The following is a 9,350-nucleotide window of genomic DNA, read 5'->3' on the forward strand; positions in this document are numbered from 1 at the left end:
GACAGGCAGTATATGCAGAATACTCACAAGTAAAGGAGTGTGACTAGTTCCCACAAACAGATAATGCAGTTCATTCTGAAAAGCTGTCATCGGGTTTACGTAATCTTTTACGAAATATTCCACATGGATGACGCACACTTAAATTCTCACACTTGCTCTCTCTTCTATTAAATACCCACTGGTATCGTTAGTCATACTTCTTAAACGGTCATTATTTATCATTTTCAGCTCCTTGTATGATTATAGTTTGGTACCTCTTTTGTTAGAACACTACACATTTACGCAGAAACATGTTTAAAACGTCTGTGTAATTCTATAACCTACAAGAATGGTCACCTAGTTGGGCTGACTAAGTTGCCCCACATCATTATTTCAATTATGTAAAGTGTTACTTGCAGAACTGGAATAGTATTACAGTTGGAAAATACTGAATCCCATAGTTACACAAGATTAAAGAAAGTAGAAAGAAAGGCCTGAAACTTGAGCAACATTATCCATAGAGAAAAGTGGAATAATTCTACTTCTGTATTTTCAAAAATATAGGACCAACATGAAAACAACATGTTTTAAAATGTTTTTTAAGACATGAACCAAATTTTAAGTTACAACATCGAAGTGTTAGTCTTGAATACACTCCTCCGAGGTGAGCTAACACTGCAAACCTCTTATAACCCAAATCGGGCTCCCGAGAAGCTCGAGCTGAGACCAGTCCTGACGCCTTCAGGTTAACTTATTTGTTGCCTTAGAAGGTTTGCAAGTTTTTCTAGCACAGAAAATGCTCCTCACAAAGGCCCCGGGCACTTCTCTGTACTCGGAGAGCTTGGACGGCTGTCTGTGACGGGTAGGTTTTTGATAACAGACGGTTCCGGTGGCTCAGAAGCCACAGGAGGTGGTGTCACTCAGCTGGGCCCAGAGAATCTGCAGGGAAGGCGATGTGTTTGGGTTTCAGACGCGTTCCTTAGGGAGTCATGTGTCATGTACGTTTGAAGCTTGTATGTACGTATTCAAGGATGAACTGTGTGTGAGGATAAAGTTATGATTTTTATACAATATGAAATCAACATGTATCAAAGGTTGTATTTAACTCAATGAATTAGTGAGGAGCCAATAGACGTTACAACCAGTTCAAAAGAGAATCACACATTTATAGTCAAAGAATGTGAAATGGATTTACAAATCCATTTCACATGCAAACCGGTGAAACCGGTCAATATTCAGAGGAACGCCATTCTCGTTTTTATGAGCAGGAGTTATTTACGCTGCAGCCAAGTTCTCCACCCTCATTTCTAGACCTCACAGGCTGGGAAACAGCTTAGAGGCAAACGAGGGCAGAGGTGACCCGGACGGACGAGCCGGACAGGACACGGAGCAAATACCAGAGTCTTTCACAAGTTTCTCGTGCACTTTTTAAAAAGGCACTTTTGGTGCATCTGACACCTATGTATTTATAAATAAGTCAAGATTCAGAAGTTAGCTGGTGAACAAAATTAGTTGGTGGGGATTAAAGATTAACATACAGGAATTTTGGCACTGAAATTCGTTTTGGATAATAACATAAAACTTGAGGATGCTTTTGAGGGCCCGGCATTACCTGATTATACTTTGGCACAGACGCTGAAACACTCCATGAAACATGCTGAATGACTCCAATCAGCTGTCCCCTGCTGGCAACCCCCCCGTCACTCCCGGGTCCACCTGGGTCTGCAGCTCTGACAGCTACAGGAAGAGCGATAACGACAGAAACTATGACAGGCAGTTCTTCCCAGACCCTCCCCCGTGCCGAGCACTGTGTGGCCTGTCGTGTGTTAGGGGTTTTACCTGTAATCCTTTCCATTTAAGTTTCGTGACACCACATGCAGTGCATATGGTTATGCCTGTTTTATGGAATGGCAATTCATGCCTTCCCTGCTTTAATTTCTGGTTTTTAATAAAGAAAGAAAATGGAAGCAACGTGGATTTCATTGAATGCTGTGAATTAGAATGTTTCAAAAGCAGCACGGCCCAGAGCAGAGCGGCAGCCCCTTCTGAAAGCCCCGTCCCCTCCACAGCCTGCCCCGGTCCCCTGGGTGCCAGTGCGGCCTGCAACGCGGATGCTCAGCCTCTGAGCACTGCTTCGGGAAATTTCTCAAGGTGTAAAAACCCGGGCTATTCCCCATTTTAGGAGTAGAGAGACTTGGAGGGACTCGAGTGTTTTGCCATAATAGACAAATTTAGTCTGGAACCGTTGACTTCCAGCCATTTGCAGAAAAGCCATCAGGCAGCACAACGCAAAGAGATCACAAAGCAAACCCTGTGGCAGCCAGATGCTGTGTGGGCCCCCCACTGGTCGGGGAGCGGAGGGTTGGCTCCCACAGGTTCCCTGCGCTCCCCACCTTCCCTTCTCTGTTCCCTGCACGGGCTCCGAATGATGGAGTCATTTAGTACCTCAGCACAGGGAAGAAAAGAAAAGAAGAGAGAGAGAGAGAGAGAGAGACCCCCGCTGAGTTTGTCCTTGTCTGTGGCTGCGCTGGGAAGGAACTTCACGCTTCTTCTTTCTGCCGCAGCCACAGCTCTAGAGCAGTCTTGCTCTGTGTTTTACTTTTCCTGCTTTGCTCCGTGGCAAGAAACAAACAAAACAGAACGAAAAACCCGAAAGCTGCCATCAGAGCGAGGACACCCGCTCCACGGAGACTGCAGGTCCCCTGGGCCTGCGACCCGTCCCCACCCCCAGATGGCGGGACAGAACCGGGAAACGGCTGAGTGGTCCGGGCCGCACCCTCGGGCGAGCCCTGCTCGCTCCTTCCCCTGTGTCGTGGCCACTGGGGCCCTGCCACGCGTGCTCGGGAGAGTTCCGTGGGGCTGCGGCGTCGACTCGATGACAGACAACACGCGGAAAAGGGACACGCGCACAACACGTTGGGCTGCAGGACGAAGGGTCCGGTCTCGCCACCTGGTTGGCAGCTGGTGTTCGGAAGTGGGACGTGGCCGCCACGTGCTGTGTGGTCGGCGGGAGGACCCCTGGATCCGCCCCGGGCGCGGCCCCCCATCGGCTGGCGGGTGGGCCTTTGGTTCTCCGGCCCTTCCCCGCGGCCCTGACAGCTGCTGGGAGACCCCCTGGCACACAGCGGGCAGCGGCCCGACCCCGGGAATCGGGAATCGGACGCTTGCCACAGAGGCGGGGTGCGGGGAGGGGGGCGCCCCCGATTCCGGTTGTGCGGACACGGTGATCTGGGCCGCTGTCCGGGAGCCGCATTCACAGATCGGAAGAATGAGTATGTTAAAATGTTCTTACCACCCAAAGCCACCTAAGATTCAGGGAAATCCCTATCAAAATTTCAATGGCATTTTTGTCACAGAAATAGAAAGAACCATCCTAAAATTTGGATGAAACCGAAGAAGTCCTTGATCAGCCGCAGCAGGCCCGAGAGAGAAAGAGCTGGAGGCGCCCCACCTCCCGATTCAAACTTTGGGACCGAGCTGCGGAGATCAGCGCGGCCTGGTCCGGGCGTGAAGCCGCACCCGCAGCTCCGTGGGACGGAGGGGAGAGCCCAGACGCCTCGGTGGCGGTCTATCCAACAAACGGGGATGTTTCCAGCGCTTTCTGTGCTCTCCGCCCCCCACCTGCCGCCTGATGTGAAGGTGACCTTCTGCTCTCACCCAGCGCCTCACCATCCTCGGGGACTCGGACGAGTGGCTGACACTGCAGGTAGCTCAGCAGTTACTGGACTCGCCAAAGAGTGCCTTTAGCTTTTTCTGTACAATAAAAGACACTTTAAAAATATATATATGATCTTTATGATATTTTTTCCATTACCATTTAGTCCCCTTATACCCCCGCCCAAGACCCAGTTTTCATTTTTACTAGTGACTTTATTGATCTGGATATCTTGAGTATGGCGGCTGTCTCCTGCGTGGTAGAACGCTGATTGTTCTCAGTGAATGTCTCCATTTGGTGGCGATCAGCTTCGACTGGTCAGTCCCACCGCGGAGCATCGACCAGCCAGACACCTCCAGCACAAAACTCCGCAAACCACTTTTGACATGTTTGATCACCACCGCACCTTCTCCACACACTGCACAAATCTTTTTTTTTTTTTGCATTTTTCTTGAAATAATGTTATTTTCTTGTCTTCAATATTAAAATGGCTACACAAAAATTCACCAATTTTGATGTTTTTTAAATGCGCACTAATGTTACGCCTGTCACAATACAATCTAACAAAATTGTTTTTTAAACATTTTATTTATTTATTTTTTTAGAGAGGGGAAGGGAGGCAGAAAAACAGAAACATTACCGTGTGGTTGCTTCTCATGTGCCCCCTACTGGGGACCTGGCCTGTAACCCAGGAATATGCCCTGACTGGGAATTGAACTAGCAACCCTTTGATTTGCAAGCCAGCACCCAATCCACTGAGCCACACCGGCCAGGGCACTAACAAAATTGTTAATTGTTTTGAATGAAGTTAAAGATAATTAACCATTAATAGAGTCATCGTAGGGAAAAAAGTATTTTTTGGCTGACCTGATACACTGACCGAGAACCACAAACCTGTGAATCCATATTCACAGTGCACAGCCGCTTCTCCAGGAGGAGCAGAAAGGGTTACTGCAAACACAGCATTCTGGGTGGTTAGTTCTCTCCAAGGCTCATAAGGAATGTTTGTGTTGAAGGCTCTGACTGTCTTGTACTAAAGAAACTCATCTAACTGTGCTGAACATTTTCCAACTTCTCCAAGCATGGAACGCTTTCACTGTAGGCATGTCTACTCCCCCCCAGCTTGGGAAAGACAGGTGCAAAGATGTGAGTGGATCCATAACACTGAATAGGTCACAGAATCCTGCTGTATTCATTTGTGACGAAATGAAGTGAGGTCCGGGAGGGCCAGCCTCAGGCAGCCAAGCACCAGTGCGAATGTGAGTTATTCCTGGGAGCTATTGACCGATGGCTGTGGTGGAGTCTCCACGGCGGTGCACTGCTCGGGAGCCCGGTGAGCACACGATCTCAGGTCCTGAGCAAGGAGCAGTTGCAGAAGCCGCACCTGTGCAGGGCATGACTCCTGGGCCCTGTAAGTCCGACTCCGGCCCAGCTCGGCCCCCCACTCGGCTCCTTCCCACCTCCCCTCTCACCGTCTGCTCCATCTCTAATTCCTGCACTGCTTCCTGCTGGGAAATTCAAACCTTTACTGTCCTGTTGTCCCCAAGTTGTTTTTCCTCTTTCCCTTCCCTGTGTTCTAAGATTCCGTGTGGTTTAGTTTGTACCAACAGCATGGTTGGGCCTGGGAACATTCTAGGAGGACTTAGTAGACTCGAGAAAGTCATCGCATTCCCTAGATTGTGGAGCCTGTCAGTGTTCCAGAGTCTCTCCTAGTCTTTCACCGCAGGAAAGGGCGGGGGATATAAATGATCCCTTTCCATTTAAAAAAAGTTTCCTAAGGGTTAAAACACAAAGTCTGCACATACAAAAAATAACATTCCTCATCACCCAGTAATTTACTTCCAGAAGCCTGACTGCCAGGACCGGGCAGCAGTGGCCACAGTGAACTTCACAGGAGCCAGCACCCAGGGTTCTGGGGTGGGGGTGGGGGATGCTGCTTCACTGTGTCTGCTCTGCTCCCGGCGGTGGGGGGTGGGGGTGGGGGTGGAGGGAGGGCCGTTGGTGGCCACGTGGCTTGTTAGGGACAAGTTCCTTTCAGTCTCCCTATAATTTACTGAAAGTTTTTAAAAGGTCATAAGAAGAACCTGCAGGTTAAATACAGGCCTCTTCTCCTCCAGGCAAATTAAAGAACATATTTTGACTGGACATCAGATATAATTTCTGAGATTTGAACATGTCTTTTCTAGACCACGATGTGGTTTCAATGCCTCAGTCTTCCAACCGTTCACAGGGAGCAGGGCGGGAAAACTTAAACTCACGCAGAGATTCATTCACCTTGTTCTCTGGTGGGGGAAGTAGAGCCATATACTGAACTCCAAAGTATTCAAAACTCATTTTTTTGGTTCCAAGCAACTAACAAGTCTCTAGGATGACAGAACGCTAAAAATACTCCATAAAGTTCTCTTCCTCAGTACTTACACTAGAATCTATCCATGTCAGCAAATGATGTAGCCAAAATATTGTGACATATGTATCATCTAAAAGGGAAGTGAAAATTACCAATATGGAGAAAGAATGTGACATTAAGAAGTACATTCTGTGTTTAGGAGAGAAATCATGAAAGCTTCTGAGAAAAAGCTAAATGCATGAAGTCACTCACTCAACATAAATCCCCCAGTGCTGAATTTTTATGGCTTACAAGGAATCTGAAGGGCATTCAGGCTTCTAGGAAAAAGTTTTGCAACTCTGGATCTCTGCCCATCTTTTTGCCCAAATAAGACTGTTTAAAAATAAACTTATAGAAAGAATGTGGCCCATCTCTACAATGAGGAATAACACTCCGTCCTAACAAGCTTCTGATATCATGTATCATTATACTTTACAAAGCTCACATTCACTGAGGATTAAAATGTTGCGAACCTAGTCATGCAGAGAAAGCAGGAGTTGTTTTCTCAGGGTCAGAATGACTGGCCCCGAGACGCTAGAGTGGTGTTGTCCAACTGCACTTTCTATAAAAACTAAAATGCTCCATGTTTGCGCAATCCAGTGGGGGAGCCCTTGGCCGCACGGGGGCTCCTCAACACTCGAACCTTGGCCAGAGTGATGGAAACATTGAATATTTAATTTTTTAAATATGGAATGTAATTGGTATATAACATCATACGAGTTTTAGGTATGTCACATGATGATCTGACATACGTTCCTGCTGTGAAATGACCATGGTAAGTTTAGTTAACATCCATCGAAACACAGTTACAGGGTTTTTGTGTGTGTGTGATGAGAACATTTAAGAGCTACTACTCTCAGAGCAACTTTAAAATATGCCAAACAGTATGGTTAACTGTAGTCACGCCGTGTGTTGCATCCCAGGACTTACTTGTCTCGTAACTGAAAGTTACACCCCCTTCATCCACTATGCAAGCCCCCACCTTGGGCAACCTCACTCTGTTCTAAAGACCGCACATTTCAGTGACATCATAAAGCACTTGTCTTTCTCTGTCTGAATTATTTCCCTTGAACATAATGCCCTCAAGGTTCATGCTTGTTGTCACAAATGTGAGGATTTCCTTCCTTTTTATGGCTGCAGAACCTCCCACTGTGCGTGTGGACATTTCCTTATCTGGTCACCTGTCCAGGACGCATAGGCTGTTTCTGTGTCTTGCCCACCGTGAATAAAGCTGCAGGGAACGTGCGGCACACGTATCTTCTGGAGATAGCAATTTAATTTTGGGGATAAATATTCAGAAACGGAATTGCTGGATCGTGTGGCAGTTCTACTTCGTTTAATTTTTAAAACTTTAATTAACTTAAATTTAAATATGGCCAGCGGCTCAATGTGACCAGTGGCTACTTTGTTGACAAGGCAGCCCTAGGAATATTTTCTTTACACTATTAACTTAAAATTGAGAGGACTTTTTTTTTTTTACATTTTTAAGGATATAGAAAAAAAATCCTTTGTACCTTAGATGAATACACACTTTATATTTGTAGTGCCATTGCTTGGAGATTATTTTCTGGGGAAGAGCGACATAAGTGGTCCCCCAGACAGTGTTCCGTGAGTGACAGAGACGCTCGGCACGGAGACAGAGTCGATGCGACAATGTGGCCAGGGGGGCTCATCGGGTCTCAGAAAAGGGTCGAGCCCAGGGGCCTGAAGTCGCTGCTGGCTGGGGTTGCTCTCTCCCGTCTCTGTTACGTTACTTTTCAGTGCCTTGATTGAGCCCTTGATTTATTCTATCCTTTTCCGACTGGCATTTAAATTTGGGATTGGACTAAAGAACAGAGTTCGCAGCTGTGCACTCTGCCTACCTGCCTGCCACCTCCTGGCAGGGACTTCACACAACGATCCAGCACAGTGGTGCACAAGCACGCAGACGCAGGTGCGTACGCACACGGATGCAGATGCATGCACGCACGCAGACGCAGATGCACGCATACGGACGCAGGTGCATGCGTACAGACGCAGATGCGCACACAGACGCAGATGCGCACACAGACGCAGATGCGCACACAGACGCAGATGCGCACACAGACGCAGATGCGCACACAGACGCAGATGCACGCGCACGCACGCAAACACACCCCGTCACAGATCCTACTTCTGGAAAAACAACCCGTCCGTCAGCGTGCTGCACGTGTGTTCTCTTTATTCCCTGGCCTTTTCTACCCTGTGTGATCCATTAAGTCTGCAGAATCTAAGGCTCTGGATTTTCCCTGCCTCCCAAACCCTGAGCACGTTGGGAGTTGTTTGTCCCAGGCCTTCAGGGTTTACTTTTCACTTGCCAACCAGGAAGCAGAAAAGAACGACGCTGACGTGGGGTAGCTCTCAGGTACCACACGTGCGCACCTAAAGGGTGAGTGGCCTTGGAGACACTGTACTCACCCACGGGGTGTCTCCGATGAATGCATTCAGTGCCTGGTGGAAGAGAGACCTCTGGAGCTAAAGAGCTCCTTTGTTTTCTGTAACCTCCATCACGTAGACAAATTTACAGCCCTTACCTGAGGATATGTTTTTGTTAATGAGAGACAGTGAGAGACAGAGACAGAGAGAGAGGAGAAAAATCGATCATTGACACCTTGGATGGGACCTGAAACCTTGGCGTGGCTGGCAATGCTCTAACCGACTGAGCTACCTGGCCAGGGCTGCAAAAGAGTTTTTTAGGAAGTTATTTGTCTCCTGTTGAAGTGGTTTTGGGGACTCACTCAGAAATGAGAAAAAGTTTTATTTCATATCCTGTTACATAATGGATATGGTCCAGATTTTTGCACGTTAAAAATTATGATTACATTTTTTGCAAGTAGAATTATTTATCGAAAAGTTCGAACTGGCTTTAAAAATATGACTGGAGTTTGATGGAAACAAAAGCTTCATTTTACACAAGTTGAATATTAAAGCTTTTCACTCTTTCCTTCCTCGTCATTAGTCATTAGCCTTTAAATAGCAGGAGCCATGAAGTGAACCTGCGAACTCTGGAATGTCCGAGCCGTCCCAGCCTCTGTTACCTCGGCCAAGGCTGTCGGGCAGAGGCACAGAGAGAGTCCAGCGGTGGCTGCTGACCGCCCAGGTAGGCCCGGGACTCCTCCAGCTCCTTCACTGGGCAGTGGCTGCTCGTCCTCTGCCCCTTGGCTGTGGTCTGATGTCTCCAAAAAGCCTTCTTGTTTCCAGTAAGTTCTCCTATTTTGCCTTCACGACGTCACAGTGTACTTCTTTCTTGGTTTTGATCACAGCTCGAAATGACTTTCTTGGCAGCAGCCTTGCCTTTCTCATGTTGACGCC

This window comes from Desmodus rotundus, chromosome 2, assembly GCF_022682495.2.
Source record: "Desmodus rotundus isolate HL8 chromosome 2, HLdesRot8A.1, whole genome shotgun sequence".
Taxonomy (NCBI): Eukaryota; Metazoa; Chordata; class Mammalia; order Chiroptera; family Phyllostomidae; genus Desmodus; species Desmodus rotundus.